The sequence below is a fragment of the Lontra canadensis genome, unplaced genomic scaffold (assembly GCF_010015895.1).
Source record: "Lontra canadensis isolate GAN:19392208 unplaced genomic scaffold, GSC_riverotter_1.0 scaffold120, whole genome shotgun sequence".
Classification (NCBI taxonomy): domain Eukaryota; kingdom Metazoa; phylum Chordata; class Mammalia; order Carnivora; family Mustelidae; genus Lontra; species Lontra canadensis.
Window position 1 is genome coordinate 2,955,771 of NW_022631114.1, and position 6,656 is coordinate 2,962,426.

Below are 6,656 nucleotides of genomic sequence, written 5' to 3' on the forward strand. Positions count from 1 at the left end.
GCCAACTCGGAAGTGGGAGGTGAAATTGTTCGCAGAGCGGCCCCTTGGAGAGGAGCCAGCACTGTGTTCCCTATCCCATCCCCAACCTCCTCCCTCCAGGTCGCTGGTGGGGTGGAGCCCGAGCTTCAGCTGAACCTCAGGACAAGGCGAGTGTGAGGGTCCCCGCACCCAGCCAAAGCCCAAGCCCTTGACGCCTTCGTCCGCCGCCAGGACCCGCGGAGCGCGGCCGGTCGGACGAGCGCAGTTTCGGGAAACTGCCGCTTGCCGGATCCTGGCTCAGTCCTAAAGGAGGGACCTGGGAGCCCCAGACCCAATCCTCCCTTACCCCGGCACGCCACGCGCCCTGCCTCGGTTTCCTTAGCCTCGAAATGGGTGCACTGAACCCAGGATGGGAACAGAGGCACAACCCCGGACCTACACGATTTCCAAGGTGCAGAGCGCGCCCTCCCCGCCTGGATTCCTCCACCCGCCACCCGAGCCCCGGCCCCGCGGGCTATCGTGTCAGCGCCCCTACCTGCACCGTGGCCCCCGCCGCCACCGGCCAGGGAGCCTTGGGGTCCCCCGCCCAGCATGCGCCCCAGCTCCTCCAGCTCCTCTGCGGTGGGCAGGCTCCGTGCGCCCGGAGGCCCGCGGAGGGGGGAAGCGACAGCGAGCTGGACGGGAAGTGGGGAGGGGGGCGACGAGGAAGGGGGAGGCTCCTTCCTTCTCCGCGAGGCGGCCGGTTTCCTTTCCAGCCTCGGCCCCTTACACACTCAGAGGCGCGCGCGCGCGTATACACACACACACACACACACACACACACACACGCCCGCGCGCGGCTGGGGAGGGCAGCGCACAGCCTGCCTCCAGGACCTCTGAAAGTTTGCAGTTCGCCCTCTGGCTCATTGCTGAGCGCACCCGCGAGGGGAAGTGGCGGTGGGCGAACGGGTGTACAGGAAAAGAGACTGGCAGCCCACTGGGGTGGGTTCTGCGAGGCGCCTCCCAGACGCGTGATTAGGGAAGTGACCAGAGAGTTGATGGAAGAGATGGGGGGGGCGGGCGGGGGGGGCGTGATGAGAGGGTGGGGAGAAGGTGGGAAGAAGACAGGCCACACCAGGAAAGAGATGCGCAGAGCAATTGCTCAAAAATGAAACGGAATCCAACTTTCTGAAGCTTCCGGCAGCAGTGGACCGCTCCCAGAGCCCCTCCCCACGCTGGGCAGGCAGCCCAGGAGGCAGACTGTGGTCCATGCGGAGCTCTTGGGCCCCCTGACTGATCTCCTTCGCCCCTTCTGTTTGGTTCAGTCAAGGAGGCTACTGAAGCACCTCCCCACCCCCACCTGGAAATGCAACTGCCAGAAATGATTCTTGTCCGTAAGGAGCTTACTGTCAGCTGGGAACAGAAACCAAGTAACAATATACATGCCGAGAACCAGGGCTTTGCGGTAAAAAGTGTTGCAGAATTGGGGGGGGTAAGAGAGTATTTAAAGAAGTGTCAGTAAGCCTGTCTGGAGGAAAGGGAAGTATCTGGCTACAAATAGAGGGCCGAGGTGCTTCAAAAGAGAAGACCCTTGTGGGTGCAAACACATAAATGTGCTTGAAAGTAATTGTGTTTGGGGACAGAATGAATGTGAGCATGGATATTAAGGATGTGGGAAAACAGTGGAAGGAACATAAAGTTGAATTTAATGAATTTAATGATACGGAAACCACTGGGGCGCCTGGGTGGCTCAGTCGTTAAGCATCTGCCTTCGGCTCAGGTCATGATCCCAGGGTCCTGGGATCCAGCCCCGCATCTGGCCCCCTGCTCAGAGGGAAGCCTGCTTCTCCCTCTCCCACTCCCCCTGCTTGTGTTCCCTCTCTCGCTCTGTCATATAAATAAATAAAATATTTTTTAAAAGAAAGAAAGAAAAAGAAACCACTAAACCAGGATCTGAATTCAGTGGTTTAGTTCAAGAGATTAGAAAGGGCCCTCAGAGTTTGTTGAGTTAGTTGACTGAAACATGGACCATGAGGTGACCTACACTAAATGCTAGAGGTGGCAAGGCCAGACTTGTCTTGGGACACAGTAAAGGAACTACCCAAAGGCTTAGGGAAATTGGAAAACTGGAGTGAAATTATCATATAAGACCTGTCACCCTCTGGGAGGGTCATGAGGACACAGCTTTCACCATGACTCCGGTAAATAGCTTTGTGACCCAGCATCCTTGGTCACTCTTCTCTGTGGGTCAGGAATTACAGTGGACACTGCAACTACTGAATGGGGACCCTTCAATGCAATGGGGATGACTGATCCCAGGGTGACAGGTTGAATGGTGGCAATGAATCACCAAAGGTAAGGGGGCAGGGGGTTGATCATGGTCTTCCTAGAAGTCAAACAGATGGGAAGTCTACTAAATTCTTACTTGATCCGGATAAAGAGAAAAGTTCTAGTGCAAGTGAACAAAAGCTTAACTCGCTTTCAAGGTAAAACAGAGAGACTCGGGCCTTCAATCAATTCCCAGACTTGAGTCAGTCTACAGAAGCAGAGCTCATCCAATGAAGGAGGAAAGACCTGGAACACTGCTAAAAATCTCTCCTGGTAATCCTTCTTCTAGCCTTCCCCAAAGGGACATATGGCCTTTTAACAGAGTGAACCTACATTGAGGAAAAGGAGTCATTGGCCCTTTCAGGAGTGACTGGACACTGGCTCTGAGCCAACAACAATTTTGGAGAGCCCAAACCACCGCTGGATTCCACCAGTCACAGTAGGGGTTATGGAGGTCAGGTGGCCAGAATTTTAGACACCCCTCTCACAGCAGGTGTCTTCACCCATCCTGTGGTCATGTCTTCAGTTCTAGAAAGCATGATCAGGACAGACATACTCAGCAACGGGCAGCGTCTCCACACTGGCTCTGTGGCCTGTTGCAGTGAGGGCTCTTGTAGTCCAAAAGGCCAAGAGGAAATCGCTGTAACTGCCGCTGTCTAGGAAAAGAGTCAGCCCAAGCAATGCTGCATTGCCAGAGGGGCTGCAGAGATTAGTGCCACCATCAAGGACCTGAAGGAGGCAGGGTGGCAATTCCCAACACACCCCCAATCAACTTGCCTGTGTGGTGTGAGCAGAACACAGATGATTCTGTGACAATGATGGTGGATTCTCAGAAATGTAACCAGGTGGCGATGCCAAGTGCGGCTGCCATGCCGGATGTGGTTTCATCGTTTGAGCAAATTAACACGTCTCCCAGCTCCTGGTATATGCAACTATTAATCTGGTGTTTTTTCTCCATACGTGTGAGTAAAGACCACCAAAAGCAGCTTGCTTCCAGCTGACAAGATCGGCGATGCACCTCATTGCTCTGTCTCAGGGGTGTATCAACTCTCCAGCCCAACAGGAGATTTCAGTCAAGCAGGGACCTTGATTGCCTTCCCTTCCCCAAGACTTCATGCTGGTCCTGTGCGTCAATGACATGATGCTGGCTAGACCTAGTGAGGGGAAGTAACAACTCTAGACTTATTGGAGAGACATTTGTGTATCAGACAGTGAAAAATTAAACTGCCAAGAGTTTAGGGGCCTTCTGTCTCAGTGGGTTTTCTACAGATCCACTGGTGTGGGGCATCCCTTCTTAGGTGAAGGGGAAGCTGTATTCAGCCTTTCCTACAACAACAGGAGCAAAACCAAAAAGGTACAACATGGTCCTCTTTGGGCTTGGAAAGCACCATACCCCTCAGCTGAGTGGGCTCCTCAAGCCCGTTGGCCAAGTTGCTAGCTCTGAGTGGAGCTTGGAAGACGAGAAGGCTCTACAACAGGTCCAGGCTGCCGTGCACGCTGCTCTGGCTCTTGGGCCAGAATCAAGCTGATTCAATGAGTATCCAGAGGATTCCATGAGGCTTGAAGTGCCAGTGGTAACAGAGAAGCAGACGGAGGCTTTGTCGGGCCCCTACAGGTGAGTAACGTCACAGACCTTTATTTTGGAGGAACACCCTGCCATCTCCCTGGATAACTACTCTCATTTTGAGAAACAGCTTCTGACTCACTCCGGGGCCTTCACAGACACTTAGTCTTTAACCATGGCCCACCATGTTACCATGCAACTTGAGCCACTCACCATGAACGAGGTGTGGTCTGACCAACAAGCCGTAAATTTGGGCATGCACAGCAGCATTCCATCATCAAATCCACGTGGTATATATGATGCTGGGCTCGAGCTGGCACCGAAGGCACAAGTAAGTCCCACGAGGAAGTGGCCCAAACACCCACAGTCCTCACTCCTGCCACGTCACCTTCTCTCCCCCAGCCTGTGCCTGTGGCCTTATGGCAAGTTCCCTGTGATCAACTGACTGAGGAAGAGAAATTTCAGGCCGGTTTCCAGACTGTCCTGCACAATAGTCAGGCACTACCCAAAAGTAGACAGCTGCAACACTACAGCTCCTTTCTGGAACATCCCTGAAAGAGAGCGGGAAAGGAAAGTCCTTCCAGTGGGCAGAACTTCGAGCAATGAACCTTGTCGTTCAGTTCACTTTAAAGGAGAAATGGTCAGAGGTACAAGTGGATGCCAACTTCTGGACTGTGGCCGGTGGTTTGACTGGGTGGCCAGAGATTTGAAAGGAACATGACCGGAAAATTGGTGACCGGGAGATCTAAGGAAGAGGGATGTGGATAGCCTTCTCTGAGTGGGCACAAAGACTAAGATATCTGTGTTCCAGGTAAATGCTCAGCAAAAGGTGATCTCAGCCGAGGATTTCAATCATCAAGCGGGTAGGATGACCCACTCTGTGAACGCCAGTCAGCCTCTTTCCCAGACATGCTGAACATTGCCCAGTGGGCTCATGAACAACGTGCCCGTGGTGGTAGGGGAAGGAAGTTCTGTGTGGACTCAGAAACACAGACCTCCACTCACCAAGGCCAAGCTCAGTATGGCCAGTGCTGAGTGTCCACCCTGCCAGAGACAAATGACAGGGCACCACTCCCCGCGGTGACCAGCCAATTTGCTGTTTGGTGTCAGGCTGATCACACTGGACCTCTTCCATCATGGAAGGGGCAGCATTTTGCTCTTACTGGAACAGAGACTTACATTGAAAACATATTTCCCTTTCCTGCTTCTGCCAAAACTACTATCAGAATTCCTACCATCCTGAAGTGGCTGGCTTGACAGAACAATGGAACGGCCTTCCGAAGGCAGTTACAGTTCCAGCTCAGTGGCAATCCCTTGCAAGGGCTGGGACAAGGTTCTGCAGGATGCTCTCTATGTTCTGAATCACTGTCCAGTAAAGGGTCCTGTTTCTCCCATAGCTGGGATGCATGGGTCCAGGAATCAAAAGATAGGTATGAGAGTGGCACCTCTCATTAGCCCTAGTGATCCACTAGCAAAAAATTTGCTTCCTGTTCCCTAACAGTAAGCTCTGCTGGCCTAGAGGAATCCAAAGGGAGGAATGCTTCCACCAAGAGATGCAACAATTCCATTTAATGGGAAGTCAAGACTGCCACCTGACAACTTTGGGCTCCTTGTGTTTCCGAATTGATAGGCAAAGAAGGGAGTTACAGTGCTGGCTGGGTGACCAATCCTGGGGGACATTGGACTGCTCATCCGCAGTGGAGGTAAGGCAGAGTATGTCTGCAATACAGGAGATCTCTAGGGGCATCTCTTAGCATTACCATGCCCTGTGATCGAGGTCAGTGCAAAACTATACCAACCCAACTCAGGCAGGGCTACTAATGGCCCAGTGTCTCCAAGAAGGAAAGTTTGAGTTACCCTACCATGCAAAGAACCATGATCAAATGAGATGCTTTCTGAGGGCAAAGGGAAAGGGGTAGTTTAAGAGAAGAGTTACAAATACCAACTATGACCAGTTGGAGAACCAAGGACTATAACTGTCATGAAAATTTCTTTCTTGTTTTGTAGTGACTATATTTATTTTTGTTTGTTTGGGAAAGAATCATTTCAATCTACACAAGCATAATTCATACCCAAGTTTCTTAAGTTCTGCCAAAGTTTTGGCCTCCATGATGTTTCTTAATTTCAGTTTTCTTAGTGAGCTCTGCACTGCCTCAAAAAGTAAACTATCCTTTAATGGGTTCAATTAGCATAAATAATCTAAGTTTGTGATACAAACTTATCTAATGAAGTACAATTTATAATCAACATTGTATCACCTAGAATTGTCAAACTGTTCATGAAAGCCTTAAAAAAAAATCCAAAAGAATCAAGCTATTTTGGGGTGCCTAGGTGGCTCAGTGGGCTAAGCATCTGCCTTCGGCTGAGGTCATGATCTCAGGTTCCTGGGATCGAGCCCCGCATCGGGCTCCCGGCTCAGTGGGGAGCCTGCTTCCCTCTCTCTCTCTGCCTGCCTCTCTGACTGCTTGTGATAGTTCTCTCTCTGTCAAATAAATAAATAAATCTTAAAAAAAAAAAAAAGAATTAAGCTATTTTATTAAACATGTAACAGATCTTTCTCATAATGCAAAGCTTAAATATTTAGTTTTTGGATACCCTAATGTATTTCCATAAGTCTCTAAGTCTACAGTTTTACAGATACAGTTTTCTACCAGGGAAGCCATATATATATAAATATAGATAGATATATTTTTTTTCTCTTTACATGAGAAAAGATTTTAAGAGGATGTTGTAATGACTATGTGTAATATGGATTAAGGAAGATTTTAAGAGGATGTTGTAATGACTATGTGTAATATGGATTAAG

At 50.5% G+C, this 6,656-nt stretch overlaps 1 pseudogene; it reads left to right on the top strand.

Annotated features, from left to right (window-relative positions):
• The first annotated feature begins 368 nt into the window (after positions 1-368).
• Positions 369-5,348, top strand: LOC116857218 (annotated as a pseudogene).
• The last annotated feature ends 1,308 nt before the right edge of the window (positions 5,349-6,656 follow it).